General features: G+C 45.3%; 1 pseudogene; it reads left to right on the top strand.

Moving 5' to 3' along the window:
• The first annotated feature begins 469 nt into the window (after positions 1-469).
• On the top strand, positions 470-587 carry LOC124719261 (annotated as a pseudogene).
• The last annotated feature ends 12,308 nt before the right edge of the window (positions 588-12,895 follow it).

Here is a 12,895-nt window from a genome sequence, read left to right as displayed (position 1 = left end):
AAATATCAGAGTTTAAACTTACTTCTCTTCAATCTTCTGTTTATTTAAAATAATAATAAAATTTAAAAAATGAGCTGATAGTGTGGGTGACTATTCCTTAGATTTAAAAATTTATAACAGTTGTAAAAAATTTGACAGTCACCCACGGATACTTTACACCCTATGTTCGGAAGGTGTTTTAAAAACACTAGGCTCATTATAGTTCCTCGAACAGCTGACAAGTCGAGGAGTTTCCAAAATGCTCGTGGTGCCGAGCCTCCAGGCCATCGTAATCTGCCCCTGGTCAAACACAGACAGATCGCACAACTTTCGCAATCTACTTGCGGACAGCACATTCACTGATACTACACGTGGCCGTGCGTGTGTCTGACTAGCAGTCATTCCTGGGTAGGTGATGCTGCTATCGCCTGGGCGGGTTCATATCGACAGTCGGTCGGTGACCATAATGTTTTGGCTGATCAGTGTATAGGCCGACGGCCTTGCCACAGTGGTAACGCCGGTTCCCGTCAGATCACCGAAGTTAAGCGCTGTCGGGCTGGGCTAGCACTTGGATGGGTGACCATCCGGTCTGCCGAGCGCTGTTGGCAAGCGGGGTGCACTCAACCCTTGCGAGGCAAACTGAGGAGCTACTTGATCGAGAAGTAGCGGCTCCGGTCTCGGAAACTGACATACGGCCGTGAGAGCGGTGTGCTGACCACATGCCCCTCCATATCCGCATCCAGTGACGCCTCTGGGCTGAGGATGACCCGGCGGCTGGTCGGTACCGTTGTTCCTTCATGGCCTATTCGGGAGGAGTTTAGATCAGTGTATAGCGCCACAATAAACTCCGAAGCACAACATTTTTACTTTGAATCTGCTTTCCTAATCCGTTTACACAAAAACAGAATCGTTTAGCAGTGTATCTATACATGTCAGGCGCTTATTGGAGCTGCAGTAGCGACGTTGCCGAAAAGCTGTGCCAGTTTCGGGGTTCACTATCTTGAACTCTTTTTGCAGTACTGTTGTATCATTTGCGATGTCTACGGTACGGAAAATCATATTCGCAAAGAACACGCAGCATTTCCACTGAAAAAAAAAAGGTTCAAATGCCTCAGAGCACTATGCGACTCAAGTTCTTAGGCCATCAGTCCCCTAGAACTCAGAACTATTTAAACCTAACTAACCTAAGGACATCACACACATCCATGCCCGAGGCAGGATTCGAATATGTGACCGTAGCGCCTAGAACCGCTCGGCCACCCTGGGCGGCAACTGCAATTTTTGGTTGATTAGTAATAGAAGAATTTTGTCCACATTCAGTGGAATTAGAAAGAACCTGCGGACTCGAATTAAATTCGGACGCGATCTGAAATGGCGCACCTATTTCAGTTTTGGAGCGACGAAAGCTAAGTTCGATGCACCACTGAACTTAAGCGCTACAAACACGTGTCGTAGTGATACCGTAACACAAAGTGTGGTTTTTTTCTTTTCCGCGGCAGAGAAAACACGTCTGGGAGTCGAGCGTCACTCCGTGATTCTGTGATTATACGGTGCAGGACGCGGGCTTAACGGCGCAGGAAATTGTGAGTAAGTGAGCCGCGGCGCATCTCCAAAGGGAAGAGGAGAGGAGAGATGGAAACAGAACGCAAGCGTGGGAAGGCGTGGCGACGCGACGCGCCGCACGGTTTGCGGCGGCGACGACCGGGAAAATGGCTCATTCCAGCGTCCGAGGGCGTTGGGAGGGGGTGTGACGTCACAGGCGATGCGGCCGACCCGTTCACTGCCAAGGGCGCTCCGAGAGCGGCAGCGTTCTGGCCAGGTGAGATACACGGAGACGCGGAGAGGGTGCGAAGGAGGGTTGGGGAGGCCGGGGAGAAAAGTTACAGGGTACGAAAGTAACGTCCCTCCCATACCTTCGCATGCAGCTCCGAAACTCACGTGATTCAAACAATGCATTCCCTCCATGTTTCCCAACTGCCTACCAATTGTTGGTCAGTATTGGAGAGTAGGGATGGGCAAACTGAAACACGTAACTGTTTCGAAACAAATGAAACAGTACAATGTAATGTTTCGAAACAGTGAAACAGTTTGTGTTTTGTAATCTAATAAACCTACACATTTTATGATCTTGAATGTCTACTCTATAAGTATGTCCATATAAACACAAATGAGGTGCGAGAGCGCTGATCATATCACAGAAAGCATGAAACTATCACTTAGGCGACTTGGCAGTTTCGTATTTCTTGCAGCAAATGTGCTGCTTTCGTGTCGTGTGACTTTCATACTTTTCAATCGGCTGAGGACAGCCATAGCTGAAGACAGAAGAACCACCACGAACGGAACTGGAGGTGGGAGCAAACTGCAGAAACAACGGATATGCTACTGGGATTCCCACATTCCGTTACTATGGGTAATATACCCATCCTGCTAATTTCCATGCACACAAAGGGAATCATTGTGGATAATAGGCACAGTGACTATATACTCACAAATAACGCCAAGTAATTCCAATAAATAACAAAATATAACAGAAAATTTTTTTATCTGTTATAAGAAAGTGGATGTCTTGCGGGACACTGCCCATGGGCATTGTCTTTCAGTGATACGTCAGATTGCTTGCAATTATCCCTACATCAAATTTATGTATATGTCTAATAACTGTCACTTTACGCCTTTTTTTATTCAGAATGTTGTAGGCTTATTTGCGTTTCTTAACGTGATTACTGTACATGAACAGAGAAGGGTATGTTATAAAAAAGTGTAATGATTTTCACATATTTATTATTTTGAATGTTAATAGTATGCGTTGTTTTATTGTTTGGTTAGTGTTTATAAAGCAGATGTTACGCCATTTCGTAGTAGGACAGTCAGCTAGAAACGAAGCTTTATTTTCGGATATCTTAAGCTTCATGCTATTGCTTGTCAAAAAGATTTCGGCACTCTTGAAAGAGTTTCATGAAGTGGTACGTTGTGTTTCAGTGCCTGTGCCGAGTCCGAATTTCGTCCGACACAACAACGTAATGAAACATCACTGTTTCGATACAATTAGTCCGTTCCAAGCACAGGTGGACTGAAACAGCCTTATTTTGAAACAACCATACAGTTTCCGTGTCTGGCTCGAGATCGAATCTGGTCCGGTTATCCGAGACAGGGGCGGAACGAAACACCACTGTTTCGAAACAGTGAACCACATCCGTTCCGAAACACTGAAACCGTGGCCCAGTCTATTGGAGAGTCTCTGTTGGGTGTGGCGTAGTAAAACGTTTTTTCATTGTCTCACGTAAGTTTTCTCAGTTTTCTTAGTTTTGTGATAACGGTGGCATTACGCGGTAAATGTAAGTCTACTGTAATAATTTAACTATGTGAAACTTTCAGTTTTATGCCACCAATATCAACTTTTTCATGACTTGTATAGATTGTGTCTAAAATATCAAACAGAAAAGCATGGTCGGGGACAAAAGAAACATTACTCCCGGGGACGGAAGTAACAGTGTTTCTTTCATTCCTGAAGAAGTATTATTAGCTGCAGGTCCCCCGTTTTGTTGTTAGCGAAAAATGAATAAGGTATGATACTGTTACGAGTAGTAGTGTCTTGCTGAACAAACTCGTTATTACTGGACAGACACGTTAATTACTTAGTTATTTCGTTACAGGGAATTATGCCACGAACACGGGTTAAGACGACTACAAAAGGACTAAATCCTACCACACTACTGGCCATTAAAATTGCTACACCAACAAGAAATACAGATGATAAACGGGTATTCATTGGACAAATATATTACACTAGAATTGACATGTGGTTACATTTTCACGCAATTTGGGTGCATAGATCCTAATACGCCTGGACATTGAGTCAAACATAGCTTGGATAGCGTGTACAGGTACAGCTGCCCATGCAGCTTCAACACGATACCACAGTTCATCAAGAGTAATGACTGGCGTATTGTGACGAGCCAGTTGCTCGGCCACCATTGACCAGACGTTTTCAATTGGTGAGAGATCTGCAGAATGTGCTGGCCAGGGCAGCAGTCGAACACTTTCTGTATCCAGAGAGGTCCGTACTGGACCTGCAACATGCGGTCGTGCATTATCCTGCTGAAATGTAGGGTTTCGCAGGGATCGAATGAAGGGTAGAGCCACGCGTTGCAGCACATCTGAAATGTAACGTCCACTGTTCAAAGTGCCGTCAGTGCGAACAAGAGTTAACGAGACGTGTAACCAATTGCACCCCATACCATCACGCCGGGTGATACGCCAGTAGGGCGATGACAAATACACGTTTCCAAAGTGCTTTCACCGCGATGTCGCCAAACACGGATGCCAACATCATGATGCTGTAAACAGAACCTGGATTCATCCGAAAAAATTACGTTTTGCCATTCGTGCACCCAGGTTCGGCGATGACCGTAGCAGGCGCTCCTGTCTGTGATGCAGCTTCAAGGGTAACCGCAGCCATGGTCTCCGAGCTGATAGTCCATGCTGCTGCAAACGACGTCGAACTGTTCGTGCAGATGGTTGTTGTTTTGCAAACGTCCCCATCTGTTGACTCAGGGATCGAGACGTAGCTGCACGATCCGTTACCGCCATAAGATGCCTGTCATTTCGACTGCTAGTGATACGAGGCCGTTGGGATGCCGCATGGCGTTCCGTATTACCTCCTGAACCCACCGATTCCATATTCTGCTAACAGTCATTGGACCTCGGCCAACGCGAGCAGCAATGTCGCGATACGATAAATCGCAATCGCGATAGGCTACAATCCGACCTTTATCAAAGTCTGAAACGTGTTGGTACGTATTTCTCCTCCTTAGCCGGCCGGAGTGGCCGTGCGGTTCTAGGCGATACAGTCTGGAACCGAGCGACCGCTACGGTCGCAGGTTCGAATCCTGCCTAGGGCATGGATGTGTGTGCTGTCCTTAGGTTAGTTAGGTTTGAGTAGTTCTAAGTTCTAGGGGACTAATGACCTCAGATGTTAAGTCCCATAGTGCTCAGAGCCATTTGAACCATTTTCTCCTCCTTACACGAGGCATCACAACAACGTTTCAGCAGGCAACGCCGGTCAACTGCCGTTTGTGTACGAGAAATCGGTTGGAAACTTTCCTCATGTCAGCACGTTGTAGGTGTCGCCACCGGCGCCAACCTTGTGTAAATGCTCTGAAAAGCTAATCATTTGCCTGTCACAGCATCTTCTTCCTGTCGGTTAAATTTCCCGTCTGTAGCACGTCACCTTCGTGGTGTAGCAATTTGAATGGTCAGTAGTGTATGTTTGTCCACCAGCAGACGCCACTGTTTACATTTTCAGTTCCTGCTTCAGGCACGTCTCGAAATGGTATGAAACTCATGTCATCACGTCGACTGAACGAGGCCCTTTTGTCACTGTCGCTATTGCCATCAACGCTCAGGGAAACAGTACACCACCTATCTTTGTATTCCCTCGCTTGAGGTGTCACGAGAATTTTATTAGAGGCGGTCCTATTGGTTGCAATGGAGCAGGAAATGCGAGTGGCTGGATGCAAGACGAAGGATTTTTGTTATTCTTGCACCATTTCGTAAAATCTGCTAAATCAACTCCTGAGCACAAATGTTTACTGCGTCTCGACAATCACTAATCTCATATATCCATCAGAAGCCTGAATTTTTGCAAAAGCAAGGAGATTGTTATGCTGGCATTCCCACCGCACTGTATACACAGGATGCAGCCTCTAGAACGTTCAGTTTATGGTCCATTTAAACAGATCGTGAATGCTTTTGCTGACAACTGGATCAAGAATCATCTGGGAAAGACCATGTCAATTTATGACATCCCTTCAATTGTAAGGGAAGCACTTCCACTTGCTGTAACTCGCAAAAATATTGCAGCAGGGTTTCACTGCACAGGCGTAGCACCATTTAATAGGAATGTGTTCAGTGAAATCGATTTTGCACCATCTTCTGTCACTGATCGCCCAGCACAAGCTTCCAATTGTGAAAAGCAAACTTTGTCCTTAGCAGAATCATCAGCGATTTCTAGTGGCCCATCTGAAATTGGGAGGACATCTAATCCTGATCCAGTAGCAAATATGCGAGAAAACACTTTTCGAATGTCACAGCCTGTGATGCAGGACCTAGTGGTTTACAATCATCTTCTTCAGTTCGCGCAGCCTTTTCACCCGAAGGAGTTCGTCCGTTAGCAAAAGCAGGTCCGGGGCAATAAACAAGAAAAGGAAGAAAAAGGAGAAAGTCTGCAATTTTGACCGACACTCCAGAGAAACTGGCTATAGAAGAAGAGCTGAAGGCCCGTCCCCAGGCGAAAGAAGCGGAAAAAAACTAGATTTAAAAAGCAGCTGGCCAAAAGTGCGAAAGCAGAAAAAACCTGAAGAATCATCATCAGAAGAGAATGATAGCTACTGCCTTGTATGTGTCGAGCCTTTCCGCTACAGTCATCCCAAAGAGAAGTGGATTCACTGTTGGGAATGTAAGAGTTGATCTCATGTTATTGTACCAAGTGGGGGGAGGGGGGGGGGGGGTATTTACGTGTGCCACAATTGTGAATCTGAATAGGAGTACGACATGCATTACTTTTCTTTTTTATTGACTCAATGAACATTTACTCAAAAAGCCTGAATTCGTTCAGTGCTATTTGCTATTTCAATTGGTATAATAATTTTAAACGAATGAGAATTGAAGTTTATTGATGTTTAATTAATGTTTTGTAAATGGTAATGTACTTTAAGTTACTGTATATGTCCTTTAGGTAATAAAATGTGCCTTAACATATCTACATCTACATATACATACATACTCTGCAATCCACTACACGGTGCGTGGCGGAGGGTACCTCGTACGACAACTAGCATCTTCTCTCCCTGTTCCACTCCAAAACAGAACGAGGGAAAAATGACTGCCTATGTGCCTCTGTACGAGCCCTAATCTCTGTTATCTTTGTGGACTTTCCGCGAAATATAAGTTGGCGGCAGTAAAATTGTACTGCAGTCAGCCTTAAATGCTCGTTCTCTAAATTTCCTCAATAGCGATTCACGAAAAGAACGCCTCCTTTCCTCCGGAGACTCCCACCCGAGTTCCTGAAGCATTTCCGTAACACTCGCGTGATGATCAAACTTACCAGTACCAAATCTAGCAGCTCGCCTCTGAATTGCTTCTATGTCCTCCCTCAATCCGACCTGATAGGGATCCCAAACGCTCGAGCGTTACTTTCGTAACCTACCTGTATTACTTTCGTCCCCAGTAATGGGGACAAAAGTAACAGGTACACTGAAGCCTTAAAATTAGTTTTACAAATGCCAAACATATGTAATTTTGTGGAAACTAAATTCATTTGTGTTAGGAAAGCTTCAGAGAGCACACACATTAGTTCCTTTTGTTTCAAACGTTTATAGGGAGGTAAAAAAAAGATGCAATATGTAAAATGTTACTTTTGTCCCCGGTCTACTCTACTTTATTTATTGAGGTTCGAAATTCCGCCTGCTGTGGAAAAAAAGCACTGTCCGGTCCCAAGTGTCCGGACACCTTGCGTAATGCGGAATTGACGTCTAGACGTTAGAATCCGTGCAGAATAGTGTAACCGGTAGATGCGGAGTTGTCAGGGCTTGCGTGGGGAAAGCGGCAGTGGTGGGGGCTGTGGGTAGGCACTGTAGGGGAAATGCCGAGTGCTGGAGGGGAAGTGCCAAGAGCCGCTCTAAACTGAAGTCTGCACTGACATTCTTTATAAATGTTAAGTGGAGCCCCTTCCCACCCACACTTGCGTGGTGACCATTCAAAAAGATCTACTATCACATCTGCCTTGGTTGGCATCTAAAAAGAATTACACCGAAAATGCAACAAAAGCAGCGATTTATTGTCGCCTCACTTTTTAAGGGGGGTAGGACGTCAAACGGGCCGACTTGGAGCAAGAGAGGCATCACAGGACATTTTATTTCCTACTGTCTATACTTTTACAAATAAATTCATAAAACTTTGTCAGCATTACCAGGAAGGATTCAGGATTCACACTCATAAAATAATTTTTTTTTTTTTTACATATGAAATTTCATCATATTTTCACTTACTGTTGGCTGCATTTGTTGCTATAGGTACATTTTTCTTCACAAGTAGGAGATTCTTTGATGAATTTTGCACAGCATACAAACCATACTTACAGGTGTATGAAACTCTAGAATTTTCCAAATCTATTAAAAACTGTGGTAAAAATGTAGATAATTAACTACAAAATTTGATTTTTTTCTAAACATAAAGTTTAAAACGTAACAGCTCATTCATTTTTTCATAAATTAAATAGATTCTAGAGTTTCAGACACCTGTAAGTATGGTTTGTATGCTGTGCAAAATTCATCAGACAGTGTCTCTAACTTATGAAGAAAAGTGTACCTACAGCAACAAATGCAGCCAATACTAAGTGAAAAAATGATGAAATTTCACATGTAAAAAAAACTATTTTGTTATGTTTTTGAACTTCCGCTGCTACGAGTGTGAATCCTGAATCCTTCCTGGTCATGCTGACAAAGGTTTTTGAATTTATTTGTAAAAGTATAGACAGTGGAAATTAAAATGTCCTGTGGTGCCTCTCCTGCTCCAAGTCGGCCCGTTTGACGTCCAACCCCCCTTAACAATTTATAATTTTCAGAGAAGTGTCGTGATTGGTGAATTTTCACTTAAACCTGCATTTCTCTTGTTGCCATCTTAAAATTTGCTACTTTTGACAAAACACAATGGAGTTTACACAATATCACCTGACTAACATGTTGTCCAGGCGCAATTGCTAGAGAATTCTGAACCTGTGGTTTATTAAGTTTATTAAGCGAGGAACAGAGGGAAAGTAAGGTCAGCAGTTTACGAGAAAGCACATCCTTGGGACAAATTAAACATGTAATGTCTTCAGTTACATTGTTCCTAAACCCAAACATATCTCGTTTCACCAACTATCGATGGTCCCTAAAAATTTCATTTTTTTCATTGAGGAAGTTTGTAATTAGCGGAATAAGACGTCAGATGATGTCGTTTTGCATAACCACATCGCAAAACGTTCTCCTCCTTTCGTGCTATCATGTGCCAAAATGTCGTTTCCACATCACAAACCGTTTATGAAATATGAGGAATGTTGTGGATATTTCACTCTGGCTTCATGGCTGGCGCAGAGCGATCGAAAACGAGTGTGCCATGTCAGATCAGTTTTCTCTTCACTGGTGACAGATATCTCCACCCAATTCTGAAGAAGTAGTGTTACAGTACGAGAGCATTCTACTTGTTTACGATGTGGTCCTCTTATTGAACTTCAGAAAAAGGGAGAATATGAACACATTATATGGTATCACGTACTCACATTGTGTAGAGTAGAGGAACAGTTCGAACAAGATGATTGTGTGAATTGGCAGAGCAATGCACTCTGTCATAAAGCAGCATCTCTGAGCAATACTTTACGCAGAATACAATTCTTCAAATGGACTGGCCTGTTCAGTGTTCCAACGTGAACCCAATGGAACATCTTTGGGATGAGTCAGAACGTCGACTCGTCTCCAGACCCCAGCGTCCAATATCAGTGCCTTCTCTTGGTTTGGGTTCTTAAGGAAGAATGGGCTGCCATTCGGACACCTCATTGACAGTGTCCCCACCAAGAACTGAAGCAGTCATAAAAGCGAAGGGTGGACACGCCCCTTATTAACGTCCACTAATCAATGTCCAAATATTTTTCATCAGATAGTGTATGCGAGGCTGAACGTTTCATGTTTTTACCGGGGACCACTAAATGGCGCTATTGAGGTCTGACAGCATTACAGTTTTAAAATTCGTCGCCTTCTATTTTTAGAACAGAAGCATGTCAGAAACTGTCCGAATAGTTCGTACACGGTGACTGCTTCAGGAGTCAATGTAGTTGGAAAGTGTTTTGTAGAGGGGGTTCAACAACGAAGCATTGAATCGAAACGCTCAAGTTTTGGTAATGACAAATAAACCGAGGAACTTCAGTCACTGTGAAGTAATGGGTACGTCAGAACAGAGTAGCACCGTTCTGACATCCGGTCAGATCTCCACATCGAATTTATCTTATCGTGCCGTTTCCATTTGGGCCTGACAGTGCAAAATGCTGTCATTGAAGGTTACACCCCACACAGATCCAGTGGCTGTAGAGGCCTGCTCCATACCCCATATACCAATGATACCAACCAGTTTATCCATTCATTTTACGTGACTTCAGTTCCCAAACGAGGTTTCGTTTTGTAACAGCAATAAACATTGCCCAAGGTCAGAGAAAAGAAGAACAGCTCAGACAGCGGGTTGGAGAAAATGGACAATGAGGGGAGGAGTAGATGGATAGAAGGAGGAGAGGAGGAGATCCGCAGAAAGAGGGGGAGGGAGGAGGTGCACAGAGAGAGGAGAGGAGATCCGCAGGAAGAGGGGGAGGGAGGAGATGCACAGAGAGAGAGGGGAAGAGGACATGAACAAAGAGAGGGGGAACAAGTAGATGGACATGGGGAGGGGGAAGGAGTAGATGCACAGGGAGAGGGGGAACGAGTAGATAGACAGGGAGAGGGGAAAGGAGTAGATAGACACGGAGAGGGGGAAGGAGTAGATAGACAGGGAGAGGGGGAAGGAGTAGATAGACAGGGAGAGGGGGAAGGAGTAGATAGACAGGGAGAGGGGGAAGGAGTAGATAGACAGGAAGAGGGGGAAGGAGTAGATAGATAGGGAGAGGGGGAAGGAGTAGGTAGACAAGGAAAGGGGAAAGGAGTAGATAGACAGGGAAAGGGGGAAGTAGTAGATAGACAGGGAGAGGGGAAAGGAGTAGATAGAGAGGGAGAGGGGAAAGGATTAGATAGACAAGGAGAGGGAGAAGGAGTAGATAGACAGGGAGAGGGGGAAGGAGTAGATAGACAGGGAGAGGGGGAAGGAGTAGATGGACAGGAAGAGGGGGAAGGAGTAGAAAGACAGGAAGAGGGGGAAGGAGTAGATAGACAGGTAGAGGGGGAAGGAGTAGATAGACAGGGAGAGGGGGAAGGAGTAGATAGACAGGGAGAGGGGGAAGGAGTAGATAGATAGGGAGAGGGGAAGGAGTAGATAGACAGGGAAAGGAGTAGATAGACAGGGAAAGGAGTAGATAGACAGGGAAATGAGTAGATAGACAGGGAAAGGGGGAAGTAGTAGATAGACAGGGAGAGGGGAAAGGAGTAGATAGACAGGGAGAGGGGGAAGGAGTATATAGACAGGAAGAGGGGGAAGGAGTAGATAGACAGGGAGAGGGGAAGGAGTAGATGCACAGGGAGAGGGGGAAGGAGTAGATGCACAGGGAGAGGGGGAAGGAGTAGATGCACAGGGAGAGGGGGAAGGAGTAGATGCACAGGGAGAGCGGGAAGGAGTAGATGCACAGAGAGAGGAGTATAAGCATATTACGACATATATCCAATTCCAGTCCATATGTAGCAATTGTGCAGTACTGCCAGGTTCGCTAGTCTGTGTGTCTTTCCTACCTGCAGAATGACCATAAAATGACGACTATAGGGCGAAAGAAAGAGAACACCGCACACAGACAATACTAACGGAAGTTCCCGCATCACCTGAAAACGTGAATCAGTTCCCGTAACGCGTTGATACGCGATTCGCGTTAGTCAATGCGAGGATAAAAACGAAATGAAGACAGATACCGTCTCGCTACGAAAACTGTGGAGAAACTCTCATCCTGTCTCTGGCACGCACCGCTGCCGAAACTGCAGGAGTAATTTGTAGCGGCCGTGTCAGGGCGTGGATGCTGGCGCGTTGTCGCCGGTATCCATCACGGCGGCGCACGTCTCTGCCGCGTGTTTGTCGTGCGGTCGGACAATACAAACAAACACACGAGGGCGCGAACGCTCGTCGCCGCACCGTCTTCACGGGCGCGCCGAGATGGAACATGGAAACAATATTTTTTTTTTTGTTCTGCTATTTTGTTGTTCCTGTTAGTTGCCTCTGGAAATAGCAACACGGGACGCAGCGCTGCGGCAGGTTCTCCGCGCGGCGGGTCCGGCGTTCCCGCAGTTATTCTTAGCCGCGGCGGAATGAGGCGACTCGGCGCCCTGGAAATAATAGAGGCGCGGCCGGGAGATGAATAGGATCGAATGAAGCGAGACGGTCGCGGCAACAGATTGGGCGCCGAGCGAGAGATTTGTGGCCGCGTCGGCGTGGGCGGCGTGCCGCGCCTCGCGAGGTATTTACGCGCCTCCTCGAGATTAACGGGCTGCGACGGCCAGATGTCGGCACGCGGCCCCCGCTCGCTCACCGGTTTCGACAGACGCCGCGCGACGTTTCGACACGAGACTGTCACCTTCAGCGGCGCCACATTTATGTTTTATAGTAACTGCGAGAAAGGATCAGAAAAATGGGAATTTTTTTCCCACAAGCATAATATGGACACAAAGTACAGCAGTGAGATGGAAAGAGGTAGAAAAGTTTGAGAACATTTCGGAAAACCAAACATGGCCTGTGAAGGAAAAGAGTGAGTCAAATAAAATGGATAGAAAATTGGGAAAATATTTGAAATATATGAGATGGATGACGAAAAAATTGGGTGGCATAAGGGAAAGGAGTGGAAAACTTGGGAAACTTTTCAGAATCGAGAGAAGGGCAGCTGAGGAATGGGGTGATTTAAGAGAACAGGTTAGAAAAATGGGAAAACTTTTCAAAAGTATAAAACAGACAATGAAGGAATGGTATGACATTATTGGAATGTGTAGGAAAGTGAGTGAACTTATTGGAATCCAAAGAAGGGCAATGAAGAAAAGCGATGAGTTAAATGAAAGAGGTAGAAAATTGGGAGAACTTTGCAAAAGTATGAGATCGATAACTAAGAAATTGGCTGAGATACGTTAAAGATGTGGAAGAGTGGCAGAACTTTTGAGAACTGTGAAGTGAATAAAGTATGCGAAAGTGTGAGATAGGTTTTCGAAAGCGT

The sequence above is a fragment of the Schistocerca piceifrons genome, chromosome 10 (assembly GCF_021461385.2).
Source record: "Schistocerca piceifrons isolate TAMUIC-IGC-003096 chromosome 10, iqSchPice1.1, whole genome shotgun sequence".
NCBI lineage: Eukaryota > Metazoa > Arthropoda > Insecta > Orthoptera > Acrididae > Schistocerca > Schistocerca piceifrons.
This window is presented reverse-complemented; position numbering and strand designations above follow the sequence as displayed.